Here is a 12,000-nt window from a genome sequence, read left to right on the forward strand (position 1 = left end):
GGCTCGATAAAGGGTCATCAAGTGCTTAACCGCAACAGGGCATGCGGGCAATTGACACTAACGGCCGACTACTTCGTCTCCAATGCACTATTCGTTAACCATTTTTGCCACAGTTTTTGAATACACAAGAATCTTCGATCGTTTGTACCATGGCATTCGGTCCTATGATGTCCAAGTTTTCTTATCCATTTTTTCCGGTGGTGGAGAGAATATCCGGCTTTTGAAAAATACCGAAAAGTCCGGGTTTTTCGCTCGAGTGTTGCAATTGAATTTTGAATTTAAAATAATTTTGCTTCAAAATATATTACGTCTAACAGCTTCCGTTTAAACTCCACTTCCTAATGTAGTGGTCAGCCCATCATTCTTTTCTCAAAAGCGCTCGAGTTCGATCGACTCTTCCCTCACGAAAGTTGCATCGAGCGGGATCCGATCCTAGCAGAGTAAATTACCAAAAACCATCACAATTGCGTCCGTCAATGCCGAAAACAACTGTTTTCATAAAAGTTGGCAGAAAACACCAATTTTAAGTAACTGTTTGTTGAAAACACTAAAAGCTCTATTGAGAACCATTTGATGCGAAATACGACAAGCTAGGCCCGTTGTCAGGACTGATGTGGAACAAAAATCTAACGCCGTTGCTGGAACATTAAGTCAACGCAAAGGGCCCACCCATGACCCATCAGTAGACTGCAGTACACTTTACCCCATTGAGCATTTTATCGAGCATGTTGTGTGCAACACATCCACTGCTGCCCACGCTTGCTCGCAGACCGCCGGAGCTGCTCCCACCACCGAGCTCGTCACCGGAGGGCCGCCCCACCACTGACCCTCCCTCCCCTCCTTGCTCGTCTCACCCTGTCGCCCATGGGCTTGCCACCACATTTCATACCGTGCTCATCCCCATTGACCCGCCTAGTGCGCTCCGGCAAGGCCGAGCAACAGCACGCTCCAGCGAGCGCCACTATTGCAGGAGGTGATGGCCATGCCAGTATGCCACGACCGCGAGCTTTGAGTCATGCTCCAAGCTGCCCAGCGATGAGCTCCTCTCTCCTTCCAACGACCACGTCAGCGGTCAGTCTCCTCGCAAGCGCGACCCATCGACAATGCGAGCGACACGAGGAGCCTCGCCGGCAGGTACGCGCACGCCTTCAACCGCCGGAGCTCGTTGCCAGCCTCGTGGACGCGGGCGCCATGACCTCCATCAACTTGTCCTCTCCACAGCCCGCTCCGACGAGCCCCACCATGGATGCCTCTACACCGAGGAGGCGACGGACTTGACACGCAGTGTCACGCCATGGACGGCGGCGCGCCATGGCGTCTAGGCACCGGGAAAGACGATAGGAGGAGAAGGAATGAGGCATAGGGAAGCAGCTCGTCCGAGCGGCGGCGCTTGCCGGCCAGCGGGGTTTAAGCGGGTACAGTTGCCGGCCATCCTGTGCGCGGCGGCGGATCCGCGCACCTGCTTACCTCCCGATCTGATTTTTTTTCCGTAGTATATAAAGATTGGCTCTTCACTCGGGGTAAGACAAAAAAAATACCTTTTCTTTATGGGGCTGCTACGCGTTCACCGGCGAATGTAAACATCCGCTACATCAATGACCGTTGGATGTATCGATGCAGCCGTCTGATCTACGTTTCCGCACCCAATAGTTCCTGGAATAGAGGTCGAGTTGCAGAAACAATAGCCGCGTTGCGAAAACAATAGATGCGGGGACAGATCTCGCGGTGCCTCGTCCTCCTCGCGTTGGCGGGGTTGCTGCTGCTCGCGCTCCTCCCGCCTCCGCCCGCTGTCGTCGACGTCCAGGCGGTCCTTGCTGACACTGCTCGCCGTGCCCAACGCCGACCTTCCGCAGTCGCCCTCGGCGTTCGCGGCCGCCACGGGTCCGACCTCGCCGACGTGCTCCGCTACCACGTCCTCCTCGAATACCTCTCCCCCGCCGACCTCCGTCGCCTCCCGGCCTCTGGAAAGCTGGTCACCACGCTGTTTCAGATTTTGAAACAACTGCCCAGTTTCTGAAACAACGATTCAGTTTCAGGAAACGGTTCGCGATTAGACGTTGTTCCAGTTACTGAAACAATTGTCCAGTTTCTGAAACAACGGTCCAGTTTCAGGAAACGGTTATTAGGTCGAGGCGAAATCCAACGAACGAGCGGCCGACGGATGGATGGCGCGGATCAGCCAGTGAAAGGTAAGACTTTCCCTTTCTTTATTCATGTGTTTTTATTATTATTCTTTCTATTACTGTTGGACCCCATATGTCAGTAACGATAGTTGTCTCTCCGTACCATTATCCCATGCCACATGGTCCTGATGTATGGGTTCCCATGTCAGTTTTTGCGTCGTTTTTAATGCTTTCAGCAAATAATTGCTTAAAATCGATGTTTTCGGTAAACTTTTATGAAAACAGTGGTTATTAGCACCGACGGACGCAATTATGATGTTTTTTGCAATTTACTCGATCCTAGCACCACGCAACAATGACAGTTGGAGCCCTACCAGCATTTCAGGTCACAGGTTCTCTTAAAAGAAGCAGACAAGCAGTATTTGACATGCGCTCAGCGTTTAAATTCAGGAATGACAGTTTCTCGGCAGGTGACGGGAAAACCGGTTTCCGGCCGGTTCCGAAAATCTCGCTTGAGAAAAAAAAACTGACGATGACTACATCATCTTGAAGAATGACGTCGTGGTAACGATTCGCTTTTCTGGTTACCAGAAGTGCACGATCGAACTCCCAATGCTTGCATACGTCACGATTGTTTATTCTTAAGACGAGTATCTACGGATGTGTAAGAGCACTACTTCTACTTGATCGTGCGGATTTGAAAAAAACATGGGAAAATTTTCAGGTTGCTTTGAAAGATGCCTAAGAGGGGCATTCTTTGATTTTCATTAAAGAAACCATACAGTTTACATCAGAACAAATTACATCATAAAACAAGCAGCATCCAGCGACTAAACACCCATAAGATCAACTGCCCCAAGGCCAAGACCACCCAAAAGGCTAGGGAACCCCTAGCAAGGCAAATGGGGCAAACAGTGACGCTGAGCATACAACCAGGTTTTAGCATAGCTACAAATACAACATCAAAAGACCTTGAAATGCAGCGAGAAAAATAACAACGCTTCAACACAAGCTTCAGATTGCTAGCACCATTTCTTCATCCGTGCGAGGCCTTGTAAATCCCACTTGCTACATGCTCGAAAAGTTTTACCCCAACATCATCGTCTCTTTGTACTTATCCTTTATCTCCAATATTAACCAGCCCACAGCTTAACAGAAATCAATGGGTCGAAATAGGTTTTATTCTCAAATATAGTTTTTGCACTTTCGAAGAGTCTAGGAAACAACGGCTAAACCAACAAGTACAAGTTTTTTTATTATCTTTAGAAAGAGCTTTTTTACGGTACCCTGTACTGTTTAGAGGGAAGGCAGCAGTATAACGTAATTTAACCGTTAATTTTGTAAGGGTACGATGGGCAGAAAAATATGTTAGTTAATTTACTAACTAATAGAGCACTTCACGCCGGTCACATTATCCCCTTCTCACATTATCCCCTTCTCCCTGTCGTCGCCGCCGCCACCACCCGTCGCCGTCGCCGCGGCCACCACCCGTCGCTGTAGCCCCGCCCCTTCTCCCTACCGTCGTCGCCGCCGCCGCCGCCACGCGCCGCCGTCGCAACCGCCGCCACTAGCCGCCGTGGCCACCGCCGCTCGCGTCAATCTCCCTGTCGCCGCGGCTCACCCCTCCTGCCGTCGCCGCCACCACCACCCGTCGCCGTCGCCGCCGCCGCAACCCGTCGTTGTAGCCCCGCCCCTTCTCCCTGCCGTCGTCGCCGCCGTCGCCGCCACGCGCCGCCGTCGCAACCGCCGCCACTAGCCGCCGTGGCCACCGCCGCTCGCGTCAATCTCCTTGTCGCCGCGGCTCCCGCCCCCTCCTTCTCCCTGCCGTCGCCACGCGCCACCATCGCAGCCGCCGTCACTCGCTGTCGTGGCCACCGTCGCTCGTGTGGTTCTCCCTGTCGCTGCCGTGGCCACCGCCGCTCGTGTCGTTCTCCCTGTCGCCGCCGTGGCCGCCACCGCCACTCGACGTAGTTGGCCCCGCCATCTTGGACCTCGGCGGCGTTTCCTCAACCTGGTAAGGACTGCTCTTGTGACACATGAATTTTTAATAACAAATCCTGTTAATTAGTACTGCATCATGATGGGAAAAATCACAGTTAGATCTTGCAGTGCAAGCACGCGAAAACAAATGTTGTTATGGATGGCATTGTCATCTTGGCATATGGTGTTTATTAGTATGCATTGTTGTTGTTGACTCGTGCTCAGCTGAATGTTGAATGCTCCTGATGCACAGACCTCTGATCTATCGCGGACAAATCTGCATATTTTGAGAGTCGTGGACAAGTGATCTTTCTCTTTTATGCATATTCCTACTAGTTTGACGGTTGGACAAATCTGCGTGTTACTCTCCTATGGTTTTTGGTTAAATCACTGTTGGTGCAAATCAGGAAGTGCTAAGTGGAGTATATGTAATGTTTCTGTTTGATTATGTACAAAAGCACTGATACGTGTTTAAGTTTCACGAGTGCAATTCAAATAACTCAGGTTTGGTTCTTTTTTAATTGCAGGGATTGACATGGAATATGGGAGTGCCACCCTCGAGAACATTGCAGAATATGGCATGGTGATCAGTCAAATTTTTGGCAGCGAAGATGAAGGTTACAATTACTATAATGCATATGCTCGGTCAAAGGGTTTTGGTGTTAGGAAGGAAGAACTGACCAGGAAGGTGGACACGAACATAGCATTTCGTCGCCTCTATGTCTGTTGTAAAGAAGGATATCGGGCGAGGAAGCACTTCGAAAAAACTGAACGAGTGCGAACTCCTAGGCCGCTGTCACGTTGTGGATGTGGCGCCCGGATGGAGATCGAGCTTCGTATGGATAATGGTGAATGGTTTGTAAAAGATTTTGTGGACGAACATAACCATCCACTCGCTAAGCCTGACCAGACAGCTTTCATAAGATCACATCGTGGACTGAGTGATGTGCAAAAGGCTGATGTCATTGAGTATGGAATTGATGGCCTTCGGACACATCAAATAATGGAAGTAATGGAGAAGGATAGTGGTGGTTACAGCAAGGTAGGCTTTATTTCTCGGGACCTGTATAATTTTGTTGCCAAGTACAAGAAGGAAAGGATAGAAGGCCGTGATGCCGAATTTGTACTCCGTTATATGGCAGCCCGAAAAGACACAGATGGCGAATTTTTTTCCAAGTACACCACTGATAGTGAAGGGCATCTGCTGAACATCTTTTGGACAGACGCACAGTCTCGGATTGACTATGATGCCTTTGGTGGCGTCGTGATCTTTGATAGCACTTACCGTGTGAACAAATACAACCTGCCATTTGTCCCCTTCATAGGAGTGAATCACCATCGCAGCACAACCGTGTTTGGCTTCGGTATTGTCTCGGATGAGACCGAGGCATCTTTTGTGTGGTTGCTTGAAGCATTTTTGGAGTCAACGAAGCAGAAACATCCTAGATCAGTAATCACCGACGGTGACCATGCGATGGCGAAGGCAATAGCGGCGGTTTTGCCAAACACAGATCATCGGTTGTGCAGTTGGCACATCGAGCAAAACATGATACGAAACCTACGGAAGCAAAAGCTCAAGGACTTTAGGAAATTTGTTTATCACATATGGGATGTCGATGAGTTTGAGAAATGTTGGGTTGAGTTTATGGTGGATTATGATATCTCTGAAAAAGATGCTTGGATTATGAGGATGTACGAGCTGAGGAAGAAGTGGTCTAGGGCCTATACGAAAGGTAGATATTTCCTTGGCATGCAGAGCAATCAGCGTAGCGAAAGCCTAAACTCTAGGCTTCATAAGAATCTGGATAGGAGAATGTCACTTGTTGATTTGCTAGAGCACTCGGATCACTGTTTATCGCGTATCCGCAAGAATGATGCTACAGCTTCAGACACAGTACCATTTACTGAATTAGCAGCTGACCCGCTTGAGAAAAGTGCTGCTCTCATTTATACTCCAGTGATGTTCAAGAAGGTAAAACAGCAAATCGAGCAGTTCTCAAAATGGGAAGTAGCAGAAGTGACTAAGAATGATGATGTTGTTCTGTATACAGTCGCTCGCAAAGAGAGTAGGCATGTGACGTATGATGTGAGGTTTGACATGGCAGGCCCGTTGCTTCAAAGTGTGAATTGCCGTTGTCTGAAGATGTACTCGGAGGAGATCCCGTGTGCACACACTTTTTCTGTTCTAAAATACCTTGGCTTAGTCAACATTCCTAGGTGTTGTGTCTCGACAAGATGGACGATGGTCGGCAAGTCCGCATTTGACTCAGAGAGGAATGGTAATGTGCACGATTGGTCTGAGCGGATGGATCGATACCATGAACTCCGCAACATTTGTAGTATGTATTTATTCAAAGCTTCAAACAGCCCGGAGATGTCACAGAAGGTGGTGGCTTTTCTCAAGGGTATTATAGCTGAAGGCGAGGAAGACAGTGGGGAAAATGAGGCGGCATCACTGGGCCCTCTTCCAGCATATTTTTCAGGGTCAAACCAAGCATGTCCAGGAAATGTCCGGAATCCAAAAAAAATTAAATCAAAAGGAGCTCCATCGAAGACATCCAACAAGAGGTGGAAGCCCTTTAACGAGATTTGGAAAGAAAAAAATGTTTAGCACAAGTGATGCATCTCCTGAAACTTTTTTTTGGTTGCATTGTGTGACAGAACATTTAGTATGCTTAACAGGTATGACTTTTCAGTACTCCTGTTCTCTCTCTCTCCATTATCTATTTTTCATCTTTTTCTGAACTTGTCGATACGTTCTGAACTTCTGGTGCATGAAACATTGACGCTGGTTTCTGAAACTTTGTGTGTCTGAACCATGGTGTGTGCAGGGCGACGCGTGAAGCGGCACGCCATGCAGCAGCAGGGGGAGGGTGGTCTCTGGAACGTCGCCGTTTGATGCTTCTCTGTTTGCCAGTGTCACCGATCGATGATGGATGTTTGCTGTTAGTTTAGCTCCTTGGTAGTCCCTCCCTCTCTTTCAGGCTCTGCTGCTGGTAGAAATGGTGGCTCTAGTCCAATGGAGTCATTGTCCTGGATCCGAGTGGCGAAGTTGCTAGCCTAGTCGTCTTTCTGTAGGGTCCTGTGCTCGGACCGCCATCTTCTGTTGCTTCGTTTTTATGCTAGTTCAGTCTCTGTCGAATGTACTTTTGGTCTGAAGATTCAGTATTCTGGTGATGTGCGCCGCTGTATTATGCATTTTTGCGAGCCTTCGAACAGTTGTTTACATGACGTTTTCTGAAAGTTTGGGGCGGTGAGGGGACCCGTCTTTGAAGGTCTTGTGCTCTCCTGTTGTGGTTATGCACCTGGAGCTGGATCCATCTTTGTGTGATTCGAGGGAGGCATCAGTTCCATTCCTCTCTTTAGGCAGCAGCAGCAGGCAGGTTTGACATTACAAGATGTTGTGAAGATGCAGCACTACCTAAGATTTGGTTTTGCTTGGCATCATCCGATGTTTTGATGATATGCCTTCCCTATTATGTGCTCTTTGGTTATGTTTTTATTTTCTGGGCCATTTTGTCATTCAAGATTTTTGATCTCAACATCAGCTGTTAAAAAATGTTGAAAGGAAATGGTACAAAACTCGGTTGTCTTGCTTCGTGTTAACCTCACTCCTGGACGTGTTCTCTGTTTACTTGCGGTTGCTAGGCGCTGTTTACTTGCGGTTGCTAGGCTCGGAATTTTATTACCAAAATACCATTTTTAACATATAAAAAAAATCTGAATTACAGACAAAACATTGTATCATACTGGAAAGAATAATACTAATACTAATACATTGTATCATACTGGAAAGAATGGACGCCAAATTTCATTGATTTATGGCATTTTATATATTTTTTATGTATTTTTGAAGTAAAAACACTAAAATACATGTCGAACGTCACGTCCGGCATCAGTTCTTGGCTGTTTTTGCATACAAATTCACAGAAAAAACATGGATCGTCAGAAAATAGAAAAATTTAACGTGCCTTATTGTGAAGTTCATTAGGAAGCGTGAAAAAAATTTAGGTCCGTTTGACGAATTGGAGTAGCAAGATCGCATTGTAACACCCCTTCCGTCCATACCGACACCGATGAGTTACACATGATGTGCATGCATGCATGCATGAAATGTATCCAACTTTTGCCGGCACTTGAGAATGCACATCCAATTGTGTCACGCAAAATTTCAAAGAAATCGAAGAACAAACGCACGTTGCGTCACGTCCGGCATCAGTTCTTGGCTGTTTTTGCATACAAATTCACATAAAAAACACGGATCGTCAGAAAATAGAAAAATTTGACGTGCCTTATTGTGAAGTTCATTAGGAAGCGTGAAAAAAATTTAGGTCCGTTTGACGAATTGGAGTAGCAAGATCGCATTGTAACACCCCTTCTGTCCATACCGACACCGATGGGTTACACATGATGTGCATGCATGCATGCATGAAATGTATCCAACTTTTGCCGGCACTTGAGAATGCACATCCAATTGTGTCACGCAAAATTTCAACGAAATCGAAGAACAAACGCACGTTGCGTCACGTCCGGCATCAGTTCTGGGCTGTTTTTGCATACAAATTCACAGAAAAAACACGGATCGTCAGAAAATAGAAAAATTTGACGTGCCTTATTGTGAAGTTCATTAGGAAGCGTGAAAAAAATTTAGGTCCGTTTGACGAATTGGAGTAGCAAGATCGCATTGTAACACCCCTTCCGTCCATACCGACACCGATGGGTTACACATGATGTGCATGCATGCATGCATGAAATGTACCCAACTTTTGCCGGCACTTGAGAATGCACATCCAATTGTCAAACTAACTCAACCTATTATGCAGGATGACATCCCCAGGTTCAGGAAACAACTCAGCGCCCTCCTAGTGGAGTCTACATTCAACTCAAAAGGACGGCGAAACGACGAGGAGTAGAAGATAGTCAAAGTCATTAATGAAGGATGAAGAGAGTTGAAAGTTGTTAGAATTTGCTATTTTTCCACAATAAAATTAGGATTAATATTTGTTTAAACTTTATGCTCGTATTTTTTATGTTGGGATTGAACTTTAGAAAGTTTTACAATGAATTTTGTGTTTGTTATGTGAATCGGTTGAAATGAATACACGTGTAATTGCATGGACGCATATAGATAGCATTTATGCTTGTGTTTCTTACAGTTGTCGTTAGAAGATGAAAATCTATGCTTCTAGGGGAAATTTATGAGGGGAACAGAAATGGATTTCAGTTCTGACCAGCTTGGTGGTCCAATACCTAAGCTTCCCATGAATATAAGGCTCAATTTAACCGGCCTGGATCTCAGTCAGAACAATTCAGTTGGCCCACTACCATTGGACTTTGGAGCACCAAGATTTAAACACTTCTAAACTTAATGGGTCAATTACTGATTGCCTAGTCAACGAGTCAAGCATAAGGATGGCAGGTCTTAGTATTACTAATCTAAGCTTAAGAAACAACAACCTCTCGGGTGCATTTCCTTTCCTGCTGCAGAAATGTACACGACTTAAACAATAATTAGTTCTCTGGGACTTTACCAGCATGGATTAGGGAGAAGCTACTTACATGGAAATCAAGACGCCATGAATGTTGGCGTCGACTGGAATCCTACAGGGTAGGCAGGGCGGCCAGCCATCATGGCCTCCTGTGCCAAAAACGACCAACCTACGTAGTGGACGAGCAGTAGACGTTGCTTCCAAGACCGAGCAGTAGACACCAGCGTTAATCCTTCGTGTTAATCTAGAAATAAAATTCATGTCAGTAACAATCATGTGAATTCTGCAGGTACCTACATGAAACATGTTCGCCATCTATGGTCCACAAGAATTTTAAGTCATTAAACGTTTTACTGGATAGTGAGCTGAACCCCCACCTTTCAGATTCTGGGGTAATGTCATGCACAATATCCTCAGTCTTCCTGACAACCTGCAGGAATATCACATAATTTAAGATTAACATCATCAAAGGATAATGCTGGAATTAGTTGTCATTTTGCAGCCGAAAATGTTGCATATTACTATTTTATTTATGCTATTATATCCAAAATTAAATATTCAAATAGCACGACGTCAATTTAATCAAGGATAATTTTAGTGAATCAAGCATGAGTTGCTTTTCAAGTAACATAATAAAGTTAGCTAGGATCGTATAACTATTACTTCTTGTTTGTTGGATGCAAGGCTAGATAGTATCGGATCAAACAAGTGAGATGATACTGAGTTTGGTGTTCTGCACATTTCACAATGCAAATGCTAATGACCATAATTTAGGAGCAAACATTTATATCAACAATTACTTACTTGCGTAGCATCAATTCCAGGAATCAGAAGAAAACTCAGGATATAGGGCACCTGAGGTAGCCATGTCTGGCCAATACTCACTGAAGAGCGATGTATATAGCTTCGAAGTCGTCATGTTAGAGCTCCTGACTGGCCGCAAACCATTTGACAGGAACGCATCACAATCAAATACTACTGCACAATCCATCATCTCTTCCCGAAACTGTTTCTGAACTCCCCCAGCCCCAGGAATATTCAGGCAACTCCCTGCAAACTGTGATAACAACATGTAGTCCTCTGAAGTGTACTGAACTTCCAGTTACTGTCTGAAATGAATCAATGCAGGTCTCGGCCACGATCCAAGCAGTCGCCGATCCGATGGGATGGTGCTGAAATGAATCACCGCAACTACTGTGACAGCAGCCTCGCCCACGACCCCTAGTGCGGCGACTGCCTCGCTTGCGACCCCGTCCTCGCCGCCGCAGGCAGCGCTTTCCGCGCGGTCGATGGCGCGAGCGTCTTCCCCGCCGCCTTAGCAGGCCTCGACCTCGAGGTCCTCGGCCCCTGCTCCGCCTCCGCCGCCGCGGCGACGGGCGCCTTCTCCTGGGGTCACCCCGGCTAGGGTCACCTTGGAGCGCTTGTTGGACAGGGGGCCAGCCCGGCCAGGGTCACCTTGGAGCGCTTGTTGGGAGAGGCAGAGGACGGGGGCTGCAGCGGCGACGACGGCGCGCGCTTCCCGCCGCCCTTTCCCTGTCCGCTGCCGTCCGCGGAACTACGACGAGTGTCCACCATGCGCTCTTACTCTTTTCGGAAGGACTCCGCGGCGCCCGCGGCCGGCGCCGCTCCCCGCAGCGCGGCGGCGAGGAGGAGGAGCGAGAGTAGGAGGAGTAGGTGCCGGCGGCGACGAGCCGAAGGAGCCATGGGTCCCTATCTGTGCGGCGCAGGGAGGGCAACACACGCCGGTGGTGGCCGAAACCCTAGTGAGCGCACGACTCCGCGACGCCCGCGGCCGGCGCCGCTCCCCGCAGCGTGGCGACGACGACGAGGAGAGGGAGCAGGAGGGGGAGGTGCCGGCGGTTACGATGAGTAGGGGGCGGAAGGGCAACGCACAACGGCGGCGGCCGGAACCCTAGCGAGTGTGAGTGTGGTGGGGAACTGGGAGGCGAACTGGGAGGGACGGGATGGGGTGGAATGGGCCAAACTGGCCTCGCGGGCGGCTGTTTTTTTCTTCTTCCCAAAATGCCCTCGCCAAGTCTATACTGAAGGACTCGAGCCGCGCAGTGCAGGCTATACCGTTCACGATTTCATCTCTCAAATTGAGCAGTATAACTCACTCGTCATCGTTCGATAAGTAAGATTGGATGGCTGATATTTCACCCAGGGTACCGTAAAAGAGCTCCTTTAGAAAAGATTATAAGCCAGCTCCCAAAACAAGTACTCAAAGAGAATATGACGTTTTGGTGACCGAGCTTGGTGGAGCCTTTTTATTTTTGAAAAATTCAAAATTGAGACGTTTTGATTTTAAAAAATTCTGAAAAAGATCCATCTATACAAGGATGATATCTGTGTATGTAAAAATTCAGGATGAAATACCTTTAAATGCGACCCATACAAAAAAGATAAAA

The 12,000-nt window shown here is 47.6% G+C and overlaps 1 long non-coding RNA gene across 3 annotated transcripts; it reads right to left on the reverse strand.

Moving 5' to 3' along the window:
• Positions 1–7,998: 7,998 nt before the first annotated feature.
• LOC123429589 lies at positions 7,999–11,581 on the reverse strand. Of its 3 annotated transcripts, none has more exons than XR_006622708.1 (4): positions 10,397–11,581; positions 9,970–10,022; positions 9,663–9,836; positions 7,999–8,329 (listed from the first exon to the last, which is right to left on the reverse strand). It is a non-coding gene; the product is annotated as an uncharacterized LOC123429589 (long non-coding RNA). The 3 variants fall into 3 exon arrangements; XR_006622707.1 differs by lacking the exon at positions 7,999–8,329 and adding an exon at positions 8,383–8,649; XR_006622706.1 differs by lacking the exon at positions 7,999–8,329 and having other exon boundaries at positions 8,703–9,836.
• Positions 11,582–12,000: the final 419 nt, after the last annotated feature.

This window comes from Hordeum vulgare, chromosome 2H (assembly GCF_904849725.1).
Source record: "Hordeum vulgare subsp. vulgare chromosome 2H, MorexV3_pseudomolecules_assembly, whole genome shotgun sequence".
In the NCBI taxonomy this organism is placed as follows: domain Eukaryota; kingdom Viridiplantae; phylum Streptophyta; class Magnoliopsida; order Poales; family Poaceae; genus Hordeum; species Hordeum vulgare.